Below are 16,351 nucleotides of genomic sequence, written 5' to 3'. Positions count from 1 at the left end.
TTATTTTCAAGCTTTATTTTTTTAATAAATATTTTTATAATTGTTATCTGAACCTTTTCTGTACTTCTGAATTTCATAATTTAATTCAATTTTAAATGGAAATCAAAAAGCACAAAAATAATTCCCACAATTAAGTTTTTTATTAGAAACCGAATAAAATTGGGTGTACATATATTGTATATTATTCAAAAAATCTATATAATTATAATATTTATTACTATGATAGTATTACATTTCTTCGTAATTTATTTCAAATTAACCTAGCATTGGCAGGGTGTGATAAAGAGAGCTGAGTTTATGCATTTTGATGATAACACGATATAATTCCTCACACAGAAAAGTTAAATGCTGGTGAAGTGACTTTCAGAGCAGCTCAACAGATGAAGTTGATGTTTATGACTTTACATATTAAGATGAAAGATGATGAAAACTCTGCAACCATCACACATGCTGTAAATGTATACTGTACTGTATGTATAAAGCTAATTTATTTGTTTTCATACTTTTAAAAAAAAAAGCATCTATTTTATTTCTCTCAAAAGCAGCACCTGTAGAAAAGAATTTGCTTCCATCACAGCAGCACAGGACAACCCATGGATCCTCACACAAACTTGCAGTTGAATATGAATTCACAAATATGATTTTCACCAGTAAGCCGCATGTTAATATTATATTTAAGCCAATAAATCATTCACAGATTTCATATGACCTTGACGGTAGGAGGGTGGGCTCAGATTTCCTCCATCTCTTTTATGCTGTGAAAGACTCCCCTCCCTTTCTTGGTGTCCACTTCGATCTCGTCCCCTGGGCTACCGAAGCATGCTTGCATGTCTAAACCTCACAGGTGCTCATAAAACGACAGCCTGCTAAACTAGACTTGCCAGATCAGATGCATGTCTGATTCTAATCATTCTAATGAAATTCTACACACCTCCATCTTCTAACTAGGGCTGAGCAATATGACAAAAATCTCAAATCAAGATATAAGAAATCTCATATACTGATAACGATATATATAGTGACATGGTATGTAAGCCTGTTACGATATCTATTTCTTGTTGCATGATATAATGCACCAGAACACATTGCAATAAATGATATTATTGTCATTTTAAGACCACTTTATGCCACTCATTACTGTATATAATTCCACAATGACAAAGTAATATCGCAATACAAGTACAATTTTCCAAAGAACAAATAATATTTTATTCTTAAGAATATTTCATTTAATTATAGTGATTTTTGACAATTTAATAATTAGTTATTAGAATCAAAATGTGATATCCTTAAAAAATAATAATATATGTTAACAAAAAGTAACAGAGGTGGCAATATCTGCTACCAGAACTATTGTCATTCGTCAGGCACCCACATGAAAATATACTATAGTAATTTATAATAAAAACAACATTGTTTTTTTTTTAACAATACTGACACTGACACCTCCAATAGAGATAGAGATGCTGCACAATCAGCGAAAATATGGCTTGCATTGATATTTATTTATGGATGATGTTTTTATCATCAAAAATGACTTCGGTCATGTCCATGTGTTGTGCGATAAGTCGATATATTGATTATTGTGACATGACTAATAGTGCCATTTCTGTAAATTCAATCAATAAAAAGTCTATATATACTGACTACATGTAAAAGACTATTACATTTTACATTTTTAAGTACATGCTCAGAAATGTACCCATGACCATGTTTCTAAATTTATTTAGGACTTCAGGACAAATGTTTCATTGAAAATATAGAAATATAATATACGGTACTCAGCATGATTGAGTACACCTCATTTTAAAAAAATAATATTTTGATCAACTTCTCAGTGAATATAAGCAATGTGTTTTGGTGCATTTAAACAAAACAGATTTAATAAACAGATATATTTATTAAAATAATATTTTAGTTACCAAACATGCAATTAAATTCAAGCAAAATATTGCAAAAATAAATTACAGCCTACAAAATTTCAAAAAAAAAAAAAACACATTTTCTCAACTCTTAATTTTTCCTCTTTCTAAAATTTGTATTTGATATTTTTCTATTACATAAGTTTGGGTGTACTAGTTTTTTTTTTCGTCAGTTATTTTGTTAGATAAGCTCCACATTTGGCTTCAGTACTGACTAATTTAATGTATATATGCACAAATATAATATTGTAAAGCTTCGTAATAAAAATATGATTTTAAAGATAGATTTGTGAGGGGTGTCCATGCATATGCTGATCACTTTAAATATGAACCAAATATAAAACACTTTTCAAATACTAATGATTACAAGCCCAGCATAAAAATTAAAAAATAAATGTGAAATGTAAACATTGTACTTATTGCACATTTGTCACAATGCTTTTATTTGTGTTATTCTGTATTCATCAGCATAACGTTGTGTAATCTTGCACTCATGTCATTCATCCAGTTTCTTTTTGGCACCACCAAATAAATAATAGAGCATAATATACTGTAAAGCAATAAACGTATTATTTTTCCATGCAATATACACTACCGGACAAAAGTTTAGGGTTAGTTTTTTTTTTCTCATGTTTTTACAATTATTCTTTTTTATTAAATGTAAAAAAAATAAAATAAAAAAATTAAATAGTTAAATATTTATTTATTTACTACAAATTGTATTTTAAGAGTTCATACTTAGATATTACTTGATAATAATAGCAGGTTTGGCATGCTGTCCTGGGAGAGAACCCTGAGCTCTAAGATAATTGAGCCCAGGGCTCCTGCCTGGTCAATAAGCATTTAAAGGGGTACAACATCAGGAAATTCTCGAGAGCTCCCCCTGGTAAAGCAGGAAAGGAGGAGATGGGGTGGATGGGGGGGATTCTTTAAAAAACAAAGATGAGCGAGTAATGTTAGTCAGGCTATTTATAGTGAGTTTAAAATGATCCGATTGGCTTACTAATGACTACGGATGGGAGACCAGCTGTGATCAACCATATCACATGCTCTTCTTGAAATTAGTTTGTGAAACTTCATGTAGTTTCAAACTAATTTTTTTTTTCTCCAGCCATTATTGCTTTTAATATTAGAGTGATTTCTGAAGGATCATGTGACCCTGAAGACTGGAGTAATGAAGCTGAAAATTCAACATTAAAATCTGAGATAAATGATTAATTTAAATTATAAACTACTTTTGAACAGGTATTTTAAAGTGCAAAACATTTCACATTTTGTACTGCATTTCTGATAAAATAAATGCAGCCTTGGTGAGCAGGAGAAGCTTATTTTAAAACATTTAAAAATTCTTCTGCCCCCAAACTTTTGATCAGTACAGTGTATGTTATTGTCATATTGCACAGCCCAACTTCTAACCCAAAATCCATTCCTCATGACGTTACGTTTCTCTCTCTGTCATTCACGTCTGAGTCTGTGAAGGAGAGGGAGGTGCAGCGCTCGATGCGATCTGCGCTCCTGGGATTTCTGCGCCCGCCTGCATGGGATCAGTGATTCTACCATAAACAGCCTGCCAATATGACAGGTCTCATAAATAAACATTCAGTGCAGCAGGGAGTGAGTATGTTTTCCCTAAACATGACAGCCCAACACATACACCAACAGAGTCAGATGATCTCTGCTCTAATCCAGACTTATCCACAGCACAACCATCCACTCCTCCGTGTCACCTCAACTAATATTCAGGTGCGAGATCTTTCTTTCATCGTAATGTGTGGCAATTGCAAGCAGAAGGAGGGATGATGGCGGCATGTGACTCAGCCTGTCAGTCGACAGCAAAATCAAAGCGCAGGTTTGTCTGCTCTCCATGAGTGCTACTGAACCTGGCAGACCTCCTATCCCATAATGCAATCTGACTGTCTGCAGCAGACAGGTCTCTGGCCTTGGAAGAAAGGGATCTCCCTTAGCGCAGCTGTTAAGCCGGGCTTGACTTCTCCCTCTCTTGCTCTTCTTTCTTTCTCTCTCTCTCTCTCTCCGGCATGTTCTGTCACTTTTTGTTCATGTGTGACGAAGCAGGCCACTTGACAGGGTGACTCCCCGACTCCAGCAATGGCATTTGTGTCGTGAAGCTTAGCTTCAAGCATTTGTTTCTCAATCTCCCCTCACAAAAGTCCCTATAAGGCGTGCGTTGTCACAGACTTTCTTCCCTACAGTCCCCTCTCCGCTCAAGATGTCACCCTCCACCGCCAAGCGCACACTTTGCTGCGACATCGGAACACGTTATGCATTATTAAATATACTTTTCCTAAAAGGCTGCTGTGGCATTCAGTTTTTTCCCGCGATGTCAGACTGCTCAAAATATCCCACTGGAGAACGAAGCTTGAAATCATTATCTCAGGATGGTGAGAATAATTCTGTGCCGAACTAAAGCTCACAGCTCAAGTGCATGCTATTATTTCTTTTTCTGACTTCTTAGGTGACTGTTGAACTATAATGTTAGCTACAATGTCATTACTGCTGATGATGATTGATACTTCCAATTCCCACAACTCGTTGTATTACTATTTTGCCACAAAGCATGAGTCAAACGCAACCTTTATGCCTTTTCACTTCAGTGAAGGTGGAATAAGAGTGTATTCTAAAGACAATTTGCAATGCTTATAATAAAAATCTGTTGTTTTATGTCTGAATATATTATGGTATCAAGGTCATTTCTTTATATATGTATAGAAATGACCTTGATACCATAATCTTATGGCTATATATATATAGCGATTGTTATGAACATTTAGGTTAAAATGTATATTACTGTATATTTATAAATATATATAGAGAGAGATATTTTATGAGCAACATTTAGCTTAAAATGTATATTATTGTATACACTGAGAAAATGATTCAAAGATGATTGCTTGGATTTACCAGGTTTTTTTTAAGTTAAGTGATTGTGAACAATTTATTTGGGCTAAATTTAAACAAACAAACTAAGTTGAACATTACTAAATTTAACTTGATTGTTTAATTCAACCTATTAACAGTTTTGCAGACATTTTTTCAGTGTATGGGTTATATACATTGCATGAATACATAATATAGTGTTTTTATTATTAGAAAGCATGGCACATCAGATACAACTTATAATGTATTCCTTAATTAGTTCAAATCGATCTGGTATATTAAAACTATCCAAAAACGCTCAAAGAAACAATATGAACTGATTTATACACTACCAGCAACTAAAGTATCTAACTATATATATATATATATATATATATATATATATATATATATATATATATATATATATAAAACTTACAATCAAAATAAATCAGATAATGGACATTATACCACTCTGTTAGTTATAATTAGCACTGTGTCATTCTTAGAGAGAAATGTTCTTTTTCTGTAGACTGTAGTGGCTTACTTTGACGGATTAAAATCAAATTAGGACAAAGCAGGTGAAGAGTTAATCGTGCCTGAAAGCAACCTGGCCATTGAAACACGCAAATGCGCTATACGGCCGCTAGGGGGCGCTTCCATTCGCATTCCCTCATAGTAAAATCGCTGTCCAAGGTGCTGGAACCATATTCGGTTCGCCCATTTTTGCCTACTTTTATAACATTTCCCCAGGTCACACAATGTGGCTTGTGATTATGATCAGGCTAATGAGGCTTAGTGTAGTTAATAGAGCAAAGATTGTTTAAAATAAAGGCTGCGGAAAGTTAAATCAGCAGAAAAGCCACATTAGCTCGCATAACTAAATTAATAACTAACGCATGACACGAATACTCACACAAACCCAAACACGAACTTAACAAAGGAAACGAATACTCACGTTAATGACACTCACTCTCGACGTGAGGGGTCCCGCTGAAGACTGGGTGTTCAACAAGTTCATGAATGACCATAGAGCATCCTCTTAAAGACGGTTTGTTAATCTTAATGTGATGAGTTCGGGGAAAAAACGCAATCCCCCACCTCCACCCGAACTAAACGGGCTGACTAAACAACGACTGAAAGGTGTCTCACGTCAATCTAATCTGTAAGTCTCGTGCCACGTCTCTCGAGACGTTACCGAAGCGGAAAATTTCGGAGGTAAACTTCAAAGCAGATGTTTCCAGAACCACTAACACGAGCACAAAATTCAACCCCTGCGTGTATCCCAAACAGAATAAACTCACAAATCCCACAATCTCTCCTTCTTCATCGTGTTTTCTTCTGTGAATCTCGTGAGTCACCTCAGAGCAAATAACCGTCCCCACTAAACTTTCAATAGCCAAGTCTCGGTTCCTCCTGACGGCTTTTTTTTTTTTCAACCGCCCTATATCCCAAAACAAAGAGACTTCCTTTTTAACGAAAAACAGTTCTTTTTTGCGATATTTGTCACAATTTCCTCGACGTTTCAGACACGAATGGTTGGCATTATAACCGCGCGCCCCAAGAAAATCCTCTCGCGCATTCCCTCACGCGCATATACAGCGAGCGTTCGGCGGGAAATGATGGCTGTGGAAGATTACGCACTTGGACACTCCACACACACTGCTTTTACACATCCTCTCATCCTCTCCCCCTCTCTCTTTAAAACTCAGATGGGACTTCAGCAAAGACACAAACGGGACAGAAGACAGTCCTAACAAATAAGAGAGACGGTTTGCAGAAAGTTACCATATATATTTATATATTAGTCTGGCGTGAGGATTTCTTCACTGTAGATAGCTAGAGGGATATGCCATCCACTGGGTCCTAAAGGTAGCATTTATTTAAGAAATTAGTTACAGATTTGGTAAACAAATATATAATGGAGAGACCTATAAATAAATAAATAAAGTTATTAACAATCTCGCATTGTATATTTTAGTAATAATATTAATTAAAAATTAAATGTAAATTTAAATCAACAAAATAAAAAGGTTATTAAAATAACTAACTTAATATATACTTTATATATAAATTATATATATATATATATATATATATATATATATATATATATATATATATATATATATATATATATATATATATATATATATACATACACACACTTTATATGTGTGTGTGTCATAAAAGTTATATATTTAGCATCTAATAAATAATTTACTTTGATTAACAATTAGGAAATAAATGTATCAAGGTAAAACAAGGTTTATAAATTTAGCTGCAAAAGTGACCAAAATAATGTATACAGAATAGAAATGAATCAATTAACTAATTAATTAATAAACATTATCAGTCTGGAGAAGGTGAATCAACAATTCATTGCAAAGACAGATCTTTTTTTTCTTCTTCTTTTCTTTCCCATGCTGTTGTAACAGTCTATAAAGTTTTTGCAAGCAAAGGCTTAATCTCAGCCAGAACCTAAGTTCAATCACCCTATTAGTATGTAATTAACTAATGGCATTTAAAACTTGCACTCCATTATATTTATGAATAGTGTGGAAAACACTCCATAACCTTCTGTTTCAACTCAGGACTGTTACTGAGCAGTGATGGCTATATATATTTATAAATAAAAGAGTGATAATATGACTTTAAGTTCTGCTCATTTATACAGTTGCTATCAGAGAGATTTTATGGAGAACCAATAAACTAGTTTATTATCAGTGCGTGATATTTTACGCACAAAATGATTGTGCTTTTCATTTATTTTTTAATAAAGTCTAAAACACTAACAGTGGCATCTTTCAAAAAGAGTTTCAAAAAAGCAGTGTAGCCTATACAAGAGACACAAGTGCGCAAAAGCGCATGTAGATTTTACGCACTGCAGGCTAAAACTATACATTTAAGAAAAAAAATAAACAAATTCCATATCCAACAAGAGTATTATTGTAGCGTATTTAGTAATTAAATGACGCTTCAAGCCATAACATTCACATAAAGCACCTACCACACATCAAAAGTTTGATCGAGACGCACCCATTATCCATGCAAGCATTGAGATAAAATGCCTGATCTCACCTTCACGCAAAAGCTTCACTCGAAAGCGCCAATCCGAACAGTGCGATGAGATTTCATGTTGCACAGCGTTGTTTGACGGGTTTCAATCGGGACATCTTGGAGACGCGCGCAGGTGCGGAGCTGAACTCACAGGCGACCACTCCTGTCCTCGGCTCCGGGAGAATGGAGGTCTAATCGAAGGCACAAATGGCACTTCAGCGAGTCAAACAACTCAGCAAACAAATGCGACAGCGGGAAAACACTTTTCCGGCGTAGAGTTGGGTTTTTGTGAAGCCGTATTTCTTTAGGGTGGATTTGACAGGTGAGATGCATTGGGAAGGTGGGATTATGTTCAACATGTGGCGGATAGTCGTGGTCGCGACTTAAGATAATACAACGACGAATGACAATGGGGTGATAATAATACAATAAAGATATATTTCAATTGCATATCAATCAAGAAAGTAAAGATTGTGTCTTTCAAATTAGTAGTCAAAATGCTTTTAAAAATCTCATTGCCAGAAAAAAAAATGCTGAAAAACAAAATTAATAAATGTGGAACATAAGATTTAGAGAGAGTTGATTGAAAAAGTTGCCAAATAAAACTTAGCTACATATAATCTTGAGTTTTAGACAATTTTTTGTTCTAAGTGGGTTGTCAACTTTGTTTTTGTCATCTTATAGTAATTGTTGTTACTTGCATTAGTATATATTTATTTATTTTTTATTGGTTGGTTGGTTGATTGGATATACACACACACACACACACACACACACACACACACACACACACACACACACACACACACACACACACACACACACACACAAACACACACATAAATATGAACTTATTTATCTATTCACATTTTAATATTATTATTTACTTATTATTCGTTTATTTTTATATTGGTTGATTGATTGATTGATTGATTGATTGGATATACATTTATTAGAAATGTTATATTTATCTATTTGCTTTACTATATAATTATTTACTTATTATTTATTTATTTTATATCGGTTTATTGATTGATTATATACACTTATTGTAAATATAATATTTATTTATTTGCATTGTTATATATTTATTTATTTATTTATTTATTTATTATTTTTATATTGGTTGGTTGATTAATTGGATGAGATTTAAAAATTGAGGTTGCAGGTCCCTTAAAATAGTTGTCCTAGAAGAAGAAGGTAAAAAAGAAGATGAAGAAGTAGTAAAAATAACATAAATAAAATAGTAACAATATATAAAATAACATAAAATAAAATAACATTAATAAAATATTAAAAAGTCCCAATCCCAAAAAAACTATTTACGACATTGGATAGTGGAAAGGTTGGTATAAAATATACAGTTGAAGTCAGAATTATTAGCCCCCTTTAAATATATATTTTTAATTTTTTCCCATATAATGTTTAACAGAGCATGACTTTTCACAGTATGTCTGAAAATCTTTTTTTCTTCTGGAGAAAGTCTTTCTTGTTTTATTTCAGCTAGAATGAAAGCAGTTTTATAAAAAAAATAATAATAATAAATTAAGGTAAAAATTATTAGCCCCTTTAAGCTATTTCTTGATAGTCTACAGAAAAAAAAACATCGATATACAATAACTTGCCTAATTACCCTAACCTGCCTAGTTAACCTAATTAACCTAGTTAAGTCTTTAAATGTCACTTTAAGATGTATAGAAGTGTCTTGAAAACATGTAGAAAAATATTATTCACTGTTATCCTGGCAAACATAAAAAAAAATCAGTTATTAGATTAATTATTAGTTTTTTAAACTATTATGTTTATAAGTTTGTTGAAAAAATCTTATCTTCATTGAACAGAAATTGAAAAAAAAAAATAAACAAGGGGGCTAATAATTCAGGGGGGTAATAATTCTGACTTCAACTGTAGATTCTTGAGGATTTTAGTCAATGACTTGCACTATATCAAATGAGCATACTCAATATTAAAAAAAATGTATGAAAAAAATGAAGACAGGTGACTGCTAAACTGTTATGCTTCATTGCATGTTTAAAGAATTAGCATGTGCACATTCCTGTGACTTGCCTCTGATTCACACCTGCACATCTAAATTAGTGATGGAGAAGGAAGACACATTTTCCGTCACGGATCATTTAACCTAAAAGTGGCCAGTCATTAGTTCAGACAGGGAGGTCAAGGCACTCATTTGAAAACCTAAATGCTGCTTGAAAGAAATGAACAGAATATTAACAAAAAACTCCATTCCAACTAAAATCACCTCAGCTAACCATTATCACGTCAACAACAAACCATGAAACCCCTAAAATCCACAGTTAAGAGTATAAAGCCATCAGATATAAAACCACCAATTGTTGTGCAACTTAAAAACAATCACTTTAAAAATCAATTGACATCCTTTCTTTTTCCACAGACAGCTAGCTCACATCCGCCGTATGTGTTTACCATTTGATATTCAGCACAGACATGCATCTTAAAATCTATCATAAAGTTCAATAGCTTTCTGATGCTGCAATTGACACGGACAGGCAATCACGTGAACTGCATCGGCCAATAGGAGCATCCTTCAGTGCTGTCGTACCTTTCAGTTATCCGAGAATTGATGAGTGTCTCTCGTGTGGCTCATCACTGTCTTTCACATCTGAGCAGAGTATTGAGTTTCATCTGTTCCGTCCAGCGTATTTCTGTCACATGGAAAGAAATATGAAGAGAGATCACTATGAGGTGAGATGTTTCCACAGATGGTTTAACCCTTATATAGACGATAACATGTTGGATTTAGCTTAATTCTCCAGTAGGATGCAAACACTTTGATTTATTGTGACCTACAAAAACAAAATGGAAATGGAAGTTGGAGAAATGTCAATGCTAGAAACAAAAGCATAAATAAATAAATAAATTATCCTAAAATATATACTATTATGCTCATGCTGAATCATTTTTCAAACATTTTAAAATAAATATTACTATAGGCAATGGAACCAAACCAATATTGAAATTGACTTTTATTTTAATTAATGATATAATAATAATATTAATAATAATAATAATAATAATAATACAACCTTAATTTTGATATATATATATATATATATATATATATATATATATATATATATATATATATATATATATATATATATATATATATATATATATATATATAAAGGTTGTATTATTATTATTATTATTATTATTATTATTATTATTATTATATCATTAATTAAAATAAAAGGGATGAAAAGTCAATAAAATAAAGAGTTTAGATGCAAAAACATCTAAATACCGTTTGTTATTTTCTACTAAAATTAGCATTTTCCTCCGACTCTTGGTAGACCTACAAATTTTACTTTTATAGTGACAAACAAGTTATTTTCACTGGCTTTACAGTGACATACTTGAACATAAACATAGGAGCCTGAGAAAAATCTTCATTTTAGGAGAAAATTTAGAGGTTTTTGCATCTGAACTATTCATATACAGTTGAAGTCAGAATTAATAATAAAAAAATAATAAATTAAGTGCAGTTAACTTTTAATGAATAAGTTTGTTCACGTTACAATATTTAAACAAGTAATCCCAACTTTTTAGCACATGAAGTTGTTAAACTAAATTGACTTACAATAATATGTATTTATAACTTTTGAGTGGTCATGTGTCAAAAGCATGTTAATGATAGAGAATGACAGAGAAATGAGGAAACAGGTGAAAGAATTAAAACTTAAGCATAATCAGACACGAGCTTAATAAATCTTAGAGCTTTTTCCAATTCTTTGACGTTCAAAATGTATAAATATATTAATATATTATAATATATTTGGGATTTTAACAATAAAAGTCTGTAAAATCTACACCATAAAATCCAACAGTCAACTTTATCAAATAAAATGAGTTTAGTTAACTCAGAATTGACTGAAAGTTATATCTACTCATTTGAATAAAGTTTTGAAATCTATATTGAAGGTAATGAGCTAAATACCTCATCACTTCAACTTAAATGGAGTAAGTTCAAAGTACTCATATGGATTGTTTTTTTTTTTAACTCAAATGGTTTATTGCAATCGGTTTCCTTAAATGGTTTGAGTTGCCTTAACTTATTGGGTTTTACAGTACTCAGTTGGTTTGAGTTCTCTTCAGTTATTGTGTTTTACTGTGCTCAAATTGCTTTGTTAACTCAAATGAATTAACTTCACAATACTCATTAGGATTTGATTTTGAACTTTATTGCTTTGTTGCAATCGGTGTCCTCAAACGGTTTGAGCTACCTTTACTTTTTGGGTTTTACATTATGTTCCACAGACAAAAATAAATAATTGAATACATTAACTAATAAATAAGAAAAATACAATTTGAAAAGATATGAGGGTTAGTTAAATCACAACTCTTTAATATTTAATTATCCACTTAACTACCTTTATATTCTCAACTTTTCAATTTCTTCAGCTTTTAGTACAAACACATGCAACATTTATTCAAAACCCTCACATTTCTAAGAAACAGTATGCAAAGCCATCTTGTAAAATAAATCAAAGCCTTATTGGCATGTTTTAAGTCCATTTCAATACATTAAACGCTATGTACTGTATTCATGAACAATTATATTCAAGCCCTTGCCTCAGCTTAAGTTTACTGACATGAAGTAATATTCACAGCAGCAGACAATGTTCTTCCAAAACTGATCTCATCCAAAAAAAAAAAAAAAAGAAACACACTCACACAAAACCTCCAAGTAAACATAATAACGGCTCAAAATTAAAATGAGTTTTTAGCTGCTCTTGATTAAATAGACTGTAAAGTTTTTTTTTAAGGGAAGATTTCACACCACCAGAAACCTTCTGTCTCGGTGGCTTATTTTACTATGCTAATGAAAGCAAACCGGCCTGCTAATGATAATGATGACAAATTGTCACTTGGCCATGGAGATCAGCCCACCGCCTTGGGATCATCTGGTCTTCTAAATTAGGATTTGTCAATATCAGGCTTCCAATTTGTCTTCTCACGGATCAAAAATATTGGTTACTGTAACTGGCAGGCGGCAAATGATTTCTTCTGGTTTATTTACAGTAACATCATTAACATATCAGTGGGATGTATTGGATAAAATGATATGCCTTTGTGGATGAAACTCATTGAGGCTGTCTAGGAGACAGAGACGCAGCTCATTTAATTTGCCCCTTACTGTCTACATAGCTATTAATAGGGGGATTCAATTAGATGCATTGAATTCTTAAATACTGGGAGATCTTTTCATCTATTGGTGTTAAATAGAAATCAAGCGAGGCTCTGAAAGCAAATTGTTCAAATCATCGTGACATTACAACATGAGCTTGCATATGTAAATCAAGAAATGACTTTGCTACAGATCCCTGGTGAATTTAAGAAGTTTTTTATTTTATTTTATTTTATTCAAACGGCTTATGTGATTAAACAATAGTTCACACAGAAATCAAAATGTACCTCTTTTACTAACTGTAAATGCACCTTGAGAGGCATCCCCCCGGGGGTATGAATATTTGTGTGGCTTTAAAGTGAATAGTCAAAATTATTAGTTCTACAGTGAAATGTTAATGATTTTTAAAATATTTCCCAATAATGTTTGTTTACAAGGTACATTGCAAGTAGGGCTGCACAATACATAATTTCCATCAATATAGCAATGTGTGTTTCTGCTATAGTCACATAGTAGAATATGCAATGTTGAGTTGAGCTTATAGTTTGTAGTATAGCAAATTGCAATACATGAGATTTGAGAAGTTATAGCAAAATATAAATATAACAAGAGTAAAATTTTATCATTTGTATTAGTTTAAAAGGCATTTTCAGAAAGTGCAGCACATAGGTCTCAAACTCAATTCCTGGATGGCTGCAGCTCCTAACAGTTTTGCTCCTACCCTATTCTAAGACAGCTGATCCAGCTAATCGAGGTGTTTAAGAGTAGTCTTGAACAGCTTGATTAGTTGGGTCAGGCGTGTCTGATTAGGGTTGGAGCAAAACTGTGCAGGGCTGCGGACATCCAGCAATTGGGTTTGAGACCTTGGGTGTATACCATTCGGCACAATAATGCACCACATTTGTAACTTTAATGAAGAATAATTGTACTGAATTATTGATACAATGACCAACTCTGCGTTAATTACGGGGGTCAATCCCCCCAAACCCCCCTATAAAGCTGTGGTCACACTGCACTTTTCGCCCCATTGACTTCCATTGATACGCATGCGAATGCATCAGACTGGAAACGCAAGCTCCTGCAGCAGGTTTCACAGGTCACTGCGTTGGAAAGTTCAAGCTTGTTGAACTCTGACCTAACGAAATTGCATCATATGATTACATGAGACCAATCGAAGATCAAACATGACCTTTCTGAACAGAAATTTAACACATGTATCAATCGCTGGCTTTTTTTTTTAATGTCTAATCATCTTGTTTAATCCCGCCCTTTTTCGAAGCACCGTACGACAATATTACGCACACACAAACGTGTCACTGCAGTATAATTCGCACTGGTTAAAACTATGCACCATTTACTGTGGTCCTGAAATGCATTTATTATGTACCGTAAGTATTAAGGGATAGTTCACTCCAAAATGACAATTGTGTCATCGTTTGCTCATGCTTCATTTGCTCAAAATCTATTTTAGGTTGGTGTTCTGTCAAACACAAAAGACATTTTGAAAATTGCTAAATTTAAATTTAATTTTTTAAAGTCAATAAGTCTCTCAGAAATCAGCATTTTTCACAATATCTTATTTTGTGTTCAACACAAAACAAAAAAAATAAAAAATAAAAACTCATTAAGGTTAAAAACCACTGGAAGACTAAATGATGTGGCAATTTTTATTTATGGCTGAACTTTCACTTTAACACCATTTTGCTATTGGCAAACTATTATTTGTAAGTAAAGTTAAATGTGCATGGAAAGACCAGTAAAAATACACTTTTGAGCTTTATCTTGGTGAAAACTGTTGCTTGCCAAACTGCTAACAATATTCCAAAAACATCATTAAATAAGTTCTAAACAGTGGACCATATTCCGTCCATTTCCCTTACTACAATAACATAGATTTAAGCTGAGCAATCCCAATAAGTGGGCTGCCAAGCAAAAACAGTATTACTGGGGGTAAAAAATGTATTAGTTGTATGGTAAAACTATTTTATGGAATTATTTATACAACACAGTGATATCTGTTTTGCCAATTCAGTAATATAACAGCATATTAGGGTCATTAAAAAAAAATTAAAAAAAAGAAGTGTCAGACTAAAAATAAAACAATATCTGGTTCACTGGTTGGCTGACAAATCTAATTAGTCAAATTCCCAGCCTATTTGCAAGACTTTTTGTGTTTGTTTTAATGGTGCCCTTTAAATGTTGACTATACCAGTAACTTTGAAACTACTGTGCATGTCAACGGTCCGTGTGGACTGTTAGATTAAGTTCGATTTAAGGAAGATAAAAATTCCAAGTATTAGAGCTGCACAATATATAGTTTCATCATCGATATCCAAATGTGTAAATCTGCAATAGTCACATTGCAGGATCTGCAGTGTCAAGATGGGATTATAATTAACCAGAAAACACATGTCCTTTGCGAAATCGTTGCAAAGTTTAACTCATATAATAAATTGAAAGTTTTTTTAAGGTCTGTGATTAAGATTTTAAGGAAATTTAAACCTTTGGTCACAAGAAATTATGGAGTTTGCAGCATTAACAAAGATAAATTTAGTTAAATTATTTAATACAATTTTTTTTTACATTTAATTATTGAATTTCTGTACTTCAATAATGTTAAACTTCAACTGAAAACTATAAAGCGCAGTTTATTTTATTTTTATCTGTGTTCTGTTGCTTTCATCTGTGCTTTAATCTATTTAATTTGTATAATTTTCAGGCTCATAGCCAGCCCATTAAAAGGGGTGGTGCTTTTTCTAAAACGTTGGCCTTTTTGCAGTTATTTGCCTCATTTTCTTTTAAATTATGAGGTTCAAATACTGCATCGTAGTGGCATTTTCGACTCTATTTTTTGCTGGATCAGCTCGTCGGATGGATATTATAATAACTACACTTTATGATGCAACAAAAGTATTCCTTACGTTTAGTTTGCCAATGTGCTTGCTTACTATACTATTTTATCACAAAGTGTTTATTTCCAAACGTGCATTTAAACTGTAGGTTTGTAGTTTTATAAATAATTATGAGCGTAGAATTTGTTTTATTTAAATACATTGAACAAAACATACAGTAACTAAAAGTTACATTTGTCTATATAGAACTGCTGTTATTTTCACAATTTATGATGTCATACTGTCAGAAATGGGACAAATGAGCTCGTACAGCAACAAAATTCTGGACTTTGTCAGTAGGGGGGTTGGTCTTTCAAACCACCTGAACCCCCTCTGGCTACAGGCCTTATATTGTATAGTTTATGCAGATGCACTCCCTTACAAATGATTCCAATTAATAACATACCTGCATGCAGAAATGAAGGGGCCAAGCA

At 32.7% G+C, this 16,351-nt stretch overlaps 1 protein-coding gene across 31 annotated transcripts in view; it reads right to left on the bottom strand.

The window, feature by feature from the left end:
* Positions 1 to 16,351, bottom strand: part of ntng1a (netrin g1a) — a 246,632-nt gene that overhangs the window by 155,723 nt on the left and 74,558 nt on the right. For 14 of the 31 annotated variants that reach the window (XM_009297530.5, XM_009297533.5, XM_009297531.5 and 11 more), the window contains exon 1: positions 5,755 to 6,438. The gene's annotated coding sequence lies outside the window, so the exon portion shown is untranslated. Of the gene's footprint in view, positions 1 to 5,754; positions 6,439 to 7,877; positions 8,046 to 10,437; positions 10,541 to 16,351 lie in introns of those variants that run through there. The other 17 variants (XM_073940888.1, XM_073940896.1, XM_073940890.1 and 14 more) reach the window with 3 other exon arrangements.

This window comes from Danio rerio, chromosome 24 (assembly GCF_049306965.1).
Source record: "Danio rerio strain Tuebingen ecotype United States chromosome 24, GRCz12tu, whole genome shotgun sequence".
Lineage (NCBI taxonomy): Eukaryota > Metazoa > Chordata > Actinopteri > Cypriniformes > Danionidae > Danio > Danio rerio.
This window is presented reverse-complemented; position numbering and strand designations above follow the sequence as displayed.